A 12,853-nucleotide genomic window follows, 5' to 3' on the forward strand; every position below is an offset into this window, starting at 1 on the left:
AATTTTGTTATATTGTCACTATATGTGGATGATATTTTGAAAGCTGGTAATGATATTGGCATGATTAACCATACCAAATCATGACTAAGTTCTTATTCTGAGATGAAAGATATGGGAGAAACTTCATAATTATTGGGTATTAAGATAACAAGAGCTAGAAGTTCAAGTCTTCTATGTTTATCTCAAGAAAGTTATTTAAAAAGTGTTTTAAAGAGATTTAAGATGGAAAATTGCAAGCCCATACACCTATTTGTAAATGCTTGAAAGTATCAAAGAAAATATGTCTGTTAAATGATAGTGACAAAGCTAAAATGGAAAGAATTCATTATGCTCAAGTTGTAGGATGCATAAATTATACCATGATGTGTACTAGACCTGATTTGAGTCATGCATATGGTCTTGTAAGTAGATTCCAAAATAATCCTAGTATGGCTCATTAGCAAGCTCAGATATATTCTAAAAACTAAAAATTACAAGTTGTACTTTCAAGCTGACAACTTAAAGGTTGCTGGGTACTCTAATGCAGATTTTGCAAGAGACCTAGATAATAGAAAATCAACCTCATGAATTGTATTTCTCTTTGGAGGTGGATGTGTTTCTTGTTCTAGTAAGTAACAAGGTTGTGTAGCTCGGTATACTATAGAAGCTGAGTATATTGCTTATAGTATTGCTACAACTTATGCCGTCTGGATTAAACGCTTCATAAATGATTTGAAGCTGGATATAGCAGACAGACTTGTTAAATTTTTTTGTGATAATCAGGCTGCTATTTCATCAATTAGAAATGGAGCTTATAGTTCCAAGGGTAAGCACATTGAAATTGATTATCATTATATTTATGATATTATTGGAAGAATGAAATAACTGTAAGTTATTTGCCATCTTCAGATATGATTGCAGACCCTTTAACAAAGGGATTGAATGCATAAATATTTTCAAAGCTTGTAGTTTTGATGGGATTTAGAAATATTTAAGTTAGAAACTCTCAAATGGGATATTTTTTGATGTCTTGGTCATGAAAGGAAAAACCGCATTAGCGTGAAAAACTATGACATGACTTTGGATATTTTTTTTATTATAAGATGTATAACTGCACTTGCGTGAAAGCCTCATGACAAAAATATACACATAAATGTTAAATTCATTAAGTGATAAAGACTTTATGATATTTCAATATATACAAGTGAGAGATGTTGGTATGTGTGTGTGGCCATGGGGTCTTTAAACGTGTAATCATTCTCTCTCTTATAATTTAATGTTTATTACTAAAAAAATAAAAGCTTCTTAGAGAAAGAAAGTACCGTTATCTAACGGCTAGAAAGTAACCACCCACTTTCTAAGATTATAGGACCATGTTTTCTCAAAGATTTTAGGATGAAATCGAACGTTGGAGAATGACCTCCTCCATCCCTCTTTAAGAAGCCTTCGTGGCCATGGAGAGGTATACAGAAATTTACAGAGTTCTCACAGTTCTGGTAAAAGCCTAATCATTGCGATCGATAGTCTCACGACATTGCCCCTAATCCTAGGAGTGGGTCCATCTCTTCCCTCAAGTTTTTCAACAAATTATAGGTCTCCATTCAATCATATTTCAATCTTAGGATTCCATTTTTGAGGTTGATGTTGGTCTCTGGGTTGAAGATTACATCCCTAGAATTTCGACTTCTAAAAATATTCTATATAGGTTTTCCATGAACATATAACTATTACAATCAGTTCTTTTAAAAATCGGCGAGTCGCAACGGACTCGCTCGAGTCGACACGAGAATCGGTCACCCCGTGTCGATTCTTGTGTAATCTCAGGAATCACCTAGTTCTAGATGAGAATCGCCGATTTTTAACCGTATGATGTCATAAATCATGATTCTAAGCGGGCTATCACGTCACAGGTCAGCGAGTCACTGGATGAGGATGTTTTGGTAATTTAGTTTAAAAATTTGGATTACTTTGGCCCTTTTTCGTGATCATGTCATTGACACGGGTATTGAAAAGGTATTTATATCTTTCAAAGTTTGTCTGATTCTATGTGGGACTTGAGCCAAGTGATATAATGTTGAAACGTTATTCAACATAAATATGTTTATTCAAAATTATACATCGATGGGATGCCGTGGTTATCATTTGCGGTTTTTCTTGGGATGTCTTAAGTTCGAACCCTGGGGATGCTATCTTGCATTTTTATTTTTTTGTCTTCAAAAAAAGTTATCGTCTTAAAAAAAAAATAAGATGAAGAAAATAAAATCATCAAAAAAATAAAAGACAAAAAACATTATTGTCTTAAAAAAAACAAAAAAACGAAGAAATTAATATCATAACAAAACTAAAAGGAAAAAATATGTTTTACTCAAAAAAGGTAATACAACATCTTCTTCTTTTTTTTTGTAAAAAAAAAAATAATAAAACAAGTATTTCTTGACAAAAAAATAAAATAAAAGGTATAAATAATAAAAGGTACTTTGGCAGCATCATTTTCTTATTTTCTTGTAAAAAAATAAAAAGTAGTACAAAAATTACAAAAAAAAGAAATACAACATCTTCTTTTTTTTCTTGTTAAAAAAAAAAAGAAAAAGGTAATACAACAAGTATTTCTTGTTAAAAAATAAAAGGTATTTCTTAATACAACAAATATTTTTAATACAACCTAGGAATAACCGATCTAATTATAATTTTTATTTTTATAACATAGTAATCTTTAACATAAATTTAGGAATATTCGAGATTTTAGTGGCCATTTTTCATCGATTTAATCCATTGTTTATTGTAGTCTATGTACGATTATATACTTTATCCATAATAATTCTATTTTTTTTTATGTGATGCAAATTTAATGGTTAACATAAGTTCATATAGGGAAAAACATCTCAATATTTGCAAATTGATAAAAAAAATGAAAGTTAATAATGTAATATCCGTATTTCTTATTGGATTCCTTAAAAACAACATTTATAATGAATTTTTAATAATTTTCTTTAGATTTTTTTTTTAAGGTTTAATCAGACCGATTCGGCCGATTAAAAATCTGGATGGGTTTTATGGGTGCCCGATCCGAGATATTGATCCGTTTTTAAAAACTGGTTATGAGCATGTAATCTTGTTGGCCAAAATATCAGACGCAGGGAATCAACTGGTGTTTGTTACACAATGTACAACACAAAAAATACACTAAAAAAATAAAAAAAAAATTACAGTCTTAATTTCGTGTCCTTATGTAAAATAGTTTAAAAATTTTAAAAAAATTAGACAAAGTCTTGACTTTGAGTAAGGTACTGCCAAACCTCCTTGCGACTAGGATACCATTGTGACGACCTCATGTTTTTTTTTTTAAGAAACTACCCTAGTGACCACTTTATATAGTTAGCAATTCAGGGAAAGGAGATATTGTGTTAATAATAAGCGAGCTATGTATGTTTGGCAAATTAGCTAAGAAACCATTTCTCAAAGGAAAAAGGTCTAGTGAATTACTTAGTATTGTTCAATCCGATATTTGTAGCCCATTAAATGAAAAAACACATAGAGTTTTATATGTCATAACATTTATAAATGATTATTCTCGTTAGATATATATACTTAATTAGTAGAAAGTCAAATGCATTAGAAACATTTAATGAATATGAAGCTGAAGTAGAAAACCAGCTAGGGAGACAAATTTAAATTCTTATAACACATAGGGGAGGTGAATACTGCTCAAACTTATTTACCAAAATTTGTTAGGAGCATGATATAATTCACCAAATACCATGCCATATATATCACAATAAAATGCTGTAGTTAAAAGAATAAATAAAACTCTAATGGACATGGTTAGGTTTATGATAAGCCATTCAAATTTATCATCTTATTTTTGGGGTGAGGTTCTCAACAATACAAGGTACATCATTAATTGTGTTTCAACTAAATCTATAAACTTGACCCCCTATGAATTATGGACTAGTAGGAATCCTGACTTTACTACCTTGAGAGTGTAGGGTTATTAAGAATGTATGGTTATACCACCATAAAATAGAGATAAACTACAAATTAAAACTATCAAATGCTCATTTAGAAAATATAGATGATGAACATACTTTAAATATGCTTATATCTTACACGAAATTGATAAAAATAAGAGTCTCGAAGATCCTATTACTCAGTCTCTCTCTATAATTGGTGAGAGTAATTCATTTGAACCTAGTTTACCATATAGACCTAAAAGAACTAAATCCCTACCTATCACTTTAGAATAATTAATGTGTTTATGAATGAAAAAAATTATTCTCCAATGAGTGTGGATACAACAGATGAACCTCAAAGCTATAGTGGAGCTACTAGCTCACATGACTCAGCTGAGTAGACTTAAGTCATGAATGATGAACTTGATTCTCTTAAAAGGAATCATATTTGGGAGTTGGTGACCTCCCTAAAGATAAAACGCCCATTGGTTGCAAATGGGTCTTAAAGAAAAAACTTAATGCAATTGGACCCATAGATAAATTTAAAGCTAGTTTGGTAGCTAAATGATTTACCCAAAAGAATGGTATAAGATTATGTAAAAATTTATTTTTCAGTAGCAAAATTTTCATCTATTAGGATCATCCTAACATTACTAGCATATTATAATATAAAATAATGTCAAATATATGTTAAAACAACTAGAAGGATATTTAATTGAAGGCCAAGAAGAAAAAATATACAAACTTTATAAATCTTTATATGGCCTAAAACAATCTTCTAAACAATGGTACTTCATTGTCATAATACAATCACTAAAATTAGTTATGTAGCCAATAGATTAGATAATTGTATATATATTTAGAATAGTGGGAACATTTTTGCTATCTTATCATTAAAAGTAGATGATATTTTGCTAGCTAGTAATGATATTGACATGATTAATTATACCAAATCATGCTAAGTTCTCACTTTGAGATAAAAGATATGGAAGAAGTCTCATATGTATTAGGCATTAAGATAATAAGATATAGAAGTTCGAAACTCCTATGTTTATCTCAAGAAAATTGTTTAGAAAATATTTTAAAGAGATTTAATATGAAAAATTTTAAGCCCATAGATACACTTGTTTCTAAAGGCTTGAAATTGTCAAAAAAAAAAATGCCCAAATAAAATTGACAAAGCTGGAATGGAAAGAATTCCAAATGCTCAAGCTATAGGATGTATAAATTATATCATGTTATGTATATTGTGTACAAGACTTGATTTGAGTCATGCATATGGCAATGTTAGTAGATTTCAAAGTAATTCTAGGATGGTTCATTGGTAAGTCGTGAAAAGAACACTAATGTATATTCAGAAAACTAAAAATTAGTAAAATTGGTAGAAGAGTGACCAAATATTCAATGACCAAAGGGACTTATTAGACAATAATTTGATGTTAGAGATCTATTAGGTGATATTTTGATGTTAGATAGTAAAAATTACAAAGATCACTTTTCTTAATTACTATTTGTTACAAACTTTTTGAAAACAAAGTTTAATATGATATGGATTTTTGTTATTTTTATCAAAAAGAAAAATGTGGCTTATATGGGTTGCATGAAAACTTAGAATTGTATGAAACAAATAGTTGAAAAACTACTTTTAAGGAAAAAAAAACTTCTTTAAGAATATACTGTTATGTGAAAATCTTTAAGAAATATGTTAATGTGCCAAGGAAAATTGAAATTATTTAAAATTCATAAATTACAAATATGGAAGTTTTTAAACCAATTTTTTATTTTAAAACTTATGGTTTGACATAGTAAAGTTATAATCAAATCATAATATATTGCTTTCTTGCTCATAATATGTCTATATTTATATCTATATACTACATTATTAAGTCATAGTTAAAGGGTTGACACATGTCACGAAAATAAGAAGGGGTCCTAATTGTAGAGTATATGTAAGGTACATAACCTCTAAATTAAAAAGCCTAGGGTGCCTAATTCTTATCTTTAAGAAAGAGATCCTCTATCTTTAAGGGAGAAAGCCTAGGGCACCTAGTTTTTATCTTTAAGGGAGAAAGACACCCTGTCTTTAAGGGCGTGTTTGTTTTTCTGAAAGTATTCTTTCAAATTTTTAAAAAGTTCCACGTTTATTTCACATATATTATTTTATATTATAATATAATATATATTACATATACATATAATATATATTTATTATATTAAATTACATAATATTTATATTATTATATTATATATAATATATAAGATTATATTATATGTTATTATTTATTTAAATATTATTATTTATTATATTATATATAATATTTATAAAATATTATAAATAAAGAAAAATATTTTCATACCCCCTATTTTTAGGTTTCATTTCATAATAGACCCAAGGTTTTAAAACATATCTTGGGGCATAAAAATTATAGATTTTATTTCTTCTAACCCCCTGAGTTAATTTAAATATGTTTTTTTAGGCCAACAAATTTAAAAAGATATACCTTTCTAAAAGCCATCCTCTCAAACTTCTAGAGAGAGAGTGACTTCATGGAAGTGAGAGGTTATCGGGAGGAGAGAAATAGGTGTTTGAAAAAACACACGAGGAGAGAGAGAGTGAGAGAAACATAGGAGAGAGAGAGAGTGAGAGAAACACAGGAAGAAAGAGAGAAAGAGAGAAGTTTGGGACATATAAGTGAAAAGAGATAAAAGATTGGGTTTAAAAAGAGAATATCTTTATCACATTTGTTTAGGTTAAAAAATAGGTTTAAAATAGTTAAGGGTTAGAAGATATTTTTTGAATCCTTAAGTTTATCAATAAAAAAAACTTAAAAATATAAGATAGGGAGATATTTTCTCTATAAATAATATATTAAATACATATTATATATAATATAATACATGTTTATTTATATATTATATTATATTATATTATGGAAATGACCTTGTGTGTCCCTCACACACCGATGCCTCCATATGACCCCATGTACCTATCGTCAGATATTGTGGTTCTTCGAGATATGGGCAAAGTGGCCTGCTAAGCAGGTTACCCTTTCTTTTGTTGTAAACACATTTCTCTCTCTTGACAACCTGCTTCTCTCTCTAACCCTACTCACTCCTCTCACATGAGTTCGAGTGCTGAAGTGCTTGCATGCTACCAGAATGGCTAGGAAGGTGGGTTGTTGGCTTTATCGTCTCCATTTGATTTCTCTCTCTCTCTCGCAAATAAATCTGGCGTCCTTTTCTTAATTGGACTTGGGTTTCTCCCTCAAAACAAATATGGCGTCGTTCTCTTCAGGTTTTTTTTTGGACTTGGGAGTAAAGTGAGTGAATAGCCTAAGGTATTTGGGATTGAAGATTTGGGGTAGAAAGCTGTAAAGGATACATGAGATATCCTCTCAAGCTGATGATCTCTCTCTATTTAGGATAACTAGATTAGTATCTGTAACTAGCTTGATGGTCTCTCTTACTTCCTCCTCCTTTGAATTTCTCACTAGACCATTAATTAAAAAGCCCAAAGCCTCCAAATTAGGAGCCTTTTTCTTGTTAATACCGTCATTGAACCGTTCATGTGAGAACCCTAATCATCTATTTCATAAAGAAAATGGAGAAAAAACATGAATGAAAAATCTATCTAGGAACCACCCTTTTTCAATTTCTCCATTCTTACAGTAACAAGTCAACAACACATTAAATTATGACATTGGCCTTTTTCCCATCTCTTGCATCTTTGCATGCACTTAAAGAGCGTTGAACTAATCTACAGGACGATGGATTCCAAACTCATCCATCTGGCAAGTGGTTTGCTCCACCATATTAGCTCGACTATAAGAGAAAATAAGGCCATGTAAGAACTTATGTGATTTGGTATATTTTCTTCTAGTTTTTAGTAAGATTGCAATTTCAGATAAACATTGGGCTTTGGCAAGCTGCCTAATCGCTAGGTCCATCAAATACCAATCCCTAACTATGCCTGCTAGCTCAGGAGTTGAGCTTAAGATCTCAATGATTTGATTAGGGTTGCTCAAACGACAAAGCTTTGATTTTTGCCGAGTTGAAAGTGAGGGGTTTGGAGATTATTAGATTGAGAAACACAAGTGCAGTAATGGTGAGCATACACAATAGCTTCGTGTTTGGGGAAGAAAGTTAGGTTAGAGAGAGAGAGAGAGATTGCATAGATTTTAACTTTGGAAAATTGTTTCTTTACCATTTCAATTGATTTGGTTTTATTTGTTTACGGGGTGAGTAATTAACTCATACGTCATTGAGATCCGTAAAGGGATTTGACGGTGATCGAGGGTGAAGGGCTCATAGAACCAATACTCTTATATTATATAATATTTATATTATTATATTCTATATAATATACAAGATTATATCATAGGTTATTATTTATTTAAATATTATTATTTATTATATTATATATAATATTATAAAACACTGGCATTTTTTTGTTTTTTTTGACAAAATTCAATATTTATTGATAAAGCACTAGCACTTAAATGAACTCTACTTTTGTTTACTTAAGCATTACAATAGTGACTACTATACACAACACTCTATCATAGGACAAGACTCAAACTAATAGAGTCTTTTTTTTATTTCAACCTTTTCTTTCGGAGATTGAGACTCGTAGCCTGATCACTATACTATTTAAACTTGAACTTGAACACAACTGGCACTACTAGTAGTTGTTAGTTCGACACCACTGCATGAACCTCGAAGAATTCCTTTTGACTCCATTTCATCCTCCCTTTCATGGGAAAACGGACATTGTTTTGCCAAACCAAATAGCTACCGCCAGCACGCACCCACCTGATTCAGAGCCACCAAGCAAGGGACCTGATCCGTTGGAGGCACTAAAGTCTCTTGGTTCTTGAAGTGTATGGGATCGATCGCTGCATCGTATAAGGAATCTCCACCAAAGTTTATTTCTATTGAAATAAAAAGGTGAATGGGGCCGCTATCTTCAAAGACCTGCCGTAAGAATATATCAAATAAATGTTTTAAGAGTAATGATTTTATGAGACCCTCTCACACCCATGTGTGTAGGACTCCAAAGGATCACCATTAAATTTGACACAGATCTCTAGAAAAGTTATCACATAGTTGTAAAACTTGACTTTTCTAGATATCTGTATCAAATTTAATGGTGATCCTTTGGGGTCCTACACATATAGGTGTGGGAGGGTCTCATAATATCATTACTCATTTTTATAAATAATATATTAAATAAATATTATATATAATATAATACAATAATATTTAAATAAATAACAATATATATTATATACATAATATATAAATATCTTATATTATATTATAATAATACATTAATAAAATATATAAAATACATTATATTATGGGGAAATTATCGCTTATATACCTATATTTTAATAAAATTAGAAAATAAAAATAAAAAACCAAACTTTTCAAAACCTCGTCTACACCACCCTTTTTCCCAATTTTTTTACTTTCTTAGACGAAAATACCCTTTACGGTAGTTTTTTTTACTGTAATGAATATTACGATAATTTAAATACCGTAATAAGTTGAAGGAGTATTACGGTAATTAAAATACCGTAATACCTTAAAGTAGTATTACGGTAATTTAATTACCGTAATAACATTACAGTAATTTAAATACAGTAATACTCATTACGGTAATTAGAATACCATAATACCTTAAAGTAGTATTATAGTAATTTAACTACCGTAATATTGCCCAACCGCAATACAAACGATTTTCTACTCTCTTGAGTGTACTATGTATTTACCCCCTCGACAAAAATCCATGCTACCTGTATTTTCCAATCTCAAATTTTTAGGGTATAATCTCTACTTAATTTTTATATGGTTCTCAAATTTTTAGAACAAAAACACTCTTAAATAGGTATTTTTGAACGAGAGAGTAGATCCACATTGTGCTCCCATGAGAACATGGATTTTTTGAAAAGAGAGAGAGGTAGCCCTGATATTAGTTTCGGTTTGAAGCTTTTCAACCAATAGTATACTATATATTATATAATATATTTTATATTATTATATTATAAATAATATATAAATATCTTATATTGTAATAATATTATATTATAATAATACATTAATAAAATATATAAAATACATTATATCATATATATATATATATAGGGAAATGATCTAATGCAACAGTTGAATAGTAGTATAATGCAACTATACCTCAGGAAAACCATACTTTTGGCATTTGTATGACCCCAAATTTTGCACACACATTCTTTTCATTCTCATATTCAATATTATGACAAATAATTTTCAATTTGCACCCTAGATATTGTCAAAATTAGTACCCATTCAACAATGAATATCGACCATCCATTTGGTGAATTTCAAGATCTAGGCCTTAACAAATTCAAAATCATTTTTTTTCCTTTTTAGCATTATTAATCTAATGATGATAACACTATATAAAAATTTTGGGAATAAACAATCCTTCTGAGGCCTATATCTAACCATCTCAATAAAATGGACGGCTTATATTAATTGGGCTAGAATGAAAACTTTCTATAGAATTTTTTCAAAATTTTCTTCTTGTGGTTGTTCTTCAGAATGAAAAGAGTGTACATTTAAAAATTTGTGCCAAACAAATGTCTCTAGCATGGTTTTTGAAGATAGGTGCATTATACTACTATACAACCGTTGCATGAAATCATTTCTTAGTGATTTCATGCATACAATGGTTGTATAGTAATGTGATGTAACAACCTTCAAAAACTATGTTAGGACCATTTGTTTGATCTAAACTTTAAAATATACACTCTTTTCATTGTAATGAACAATTACAAAAACTAAAAATTAAAAAATAGAATCTAGAAAGTATTTTTTTAGCTCAATTAACATAAGCCGTCCATTTTGATAAGATAAAACCTTCAAACACGTAAGAGAGATATGAGAGAGAAAGAAAGAGAGACGTGAGAGAGATAAGGAGAGGCGTTTGTTTTTGTAGATAAAAATAAAGGGAAAATTACAAAACCTCCCCAGAATATACTATTTACTCAATTTACCCCCTTCTAACTTTTCTCTCTCATCTTTTTCCCTTCAACAAATTATCTTCGCAAAAACCCCCGAACGCAAAAAAAAGTAAAAGAGATACCTTTTTGTCTTCATACCCTTCTCTACGCACCTGAAGCTTTTCCCACGCGCTCCGGCACTATAGAAACACACTCTGGCACACAAGCTTTTGGAGTCAGAGCGCTCTGGCAGTCAGATCAGTCCCTCTGGTAGTAAGCCACTTCGATCCGGCGGTTTAGTACGCCACTCCGACAATACAATCTGCGCTCCGGCGACAACTACATACGCTTCGGCAATACTCTTTTGGAGCACATCGGTCCGGCGGTGTGGTAGTGCGCTCCGGCATTGTTTGATCTCGCTCCAGTAGTGGCTATTGCGATCCGACAGTCATTTCAAAGCGGTCAGCCGGCGTTGTTATTCGCTCCGGCAATAGGCAACTTGGGACCGCCAATGGAATTTTTATTGTACGTTAAAGGCATTTCTGTCCAAAAAATTACAACTTTTTGCTTTGGGGGGGTTTTTGCGAGGAAAGCTTGTTGAGGGGAAAAAAGTGTGAGAAAAAGTTTGGTTGGGGGTAAGTTGAGTGAATAGTGTATTCTTGAGGGGGTTTTGTAATTTTTCCAAAAATAAAAGTATTTTTTTTATGGAAAAAGTTTGTATAAGGTTTACCACCTTATACTGTTTAGGAAAGGTGCATCTCAAAAATCCCACAATGGAGAGTGTTTCCACATAGGAGAACCCTCCAACTGATCGTCTCACCTTGAGATAAATGGACATGAAGAAAAAAAAGAATTCCAAGTTCAAAAAATAGTACATATTGTAAAAAGTCATACGGACCGTCTGTTTTCAAGATTTTCAAGTTTTTATTGATCTATTCGATCTGTACCATTTTTAAGTTTTAAAATTTCTAACTAAAAATAAAAAGAGATTTTGAAGCCATCATGAGATTTTTGGTGCCGAAACTACATCCCTAAGTAAATCATATAGGTGCACCAGGAGGTACCTTATACAAACCTCACCCTTTATTTTTACCTACAAAATAATATTTTTGGTATTTTTGCCTACAAAAAAACGTCTCTCTTTCTCTCTCTTACGTCTCTCTTTCGTATTTTTACCTACCAAAAAAACGTCTTTCTCTCTCTCTCATGTCTCTCTTTCTTTCTCTCTCATGGACCATGGTGATTAAATACTGTTTTGGTTATTCAAAAAGGAAAAAGTTTATATAAGGTTGCAACCTTAAAATGTAGAACGGATACACCACAAAAATCGACCAAAAAAAGTAAGTTTAATGTTGAAAAGCCATGTGATTGATCATCTCGACATCGAGATGTATGACTATGAAAAATAAAAAGATTTTGAGTCTCAAAAATAGTGCATCTTACAATATATTATCTACACCGTCCATTTTCAAGATTTTTATATGTTTATAGATCTATTTGATTTTAACAATTTTTGAAATTTAAAATTTTATAATTAAATATAAAAATAAATTATGAGATAATCTTAAGAACATTTTACATCAAAATTATATATTATGATAAAATTTGAAGGTGCACTTTAGTTGGATTGTTTAAAGTTGCAACCTTATAGATACCACACCCCAAAATAAAAGTATTTTTGAATAACCAAAACGGTATTTAATCACCATGGCCCATGATATGAGAGAGAAAGAAAGAGAAAAGAGATTTTTTGGTAGGTAAAAATATGAAAGAGACGTTTTTTCGTAGGTAAAAATTCAAAAACCACACCCCAAAATAAAGTATGTTTGAATAACCAAAACAGTATTTAATCACCATGGCCCATGATATGAGAGAGAAAGAAAGAGAAAAGAGATTTTTTGGTAGGTAAATATGAAAGAGAGACGTTTTTTTGGTAGGTAA

The sequence above is a fragment of the Amborella trichopoda genome, chromosome 7, assembly GCF_054954075.1.
Source record: "Amborella trichopoda isolate Santa Cruz 75 chromosome 7, AtrichopodaSantaCruz75HAP2 v2.0, whole genome shotgun sequence".
NCBI classification, from domain to species: Eukaryota; Viridiplantae; Streptophyta; class Magnoliopsida; order Amborellales; family Amborellaceae; genus Amborella; species Amborella trichopoda.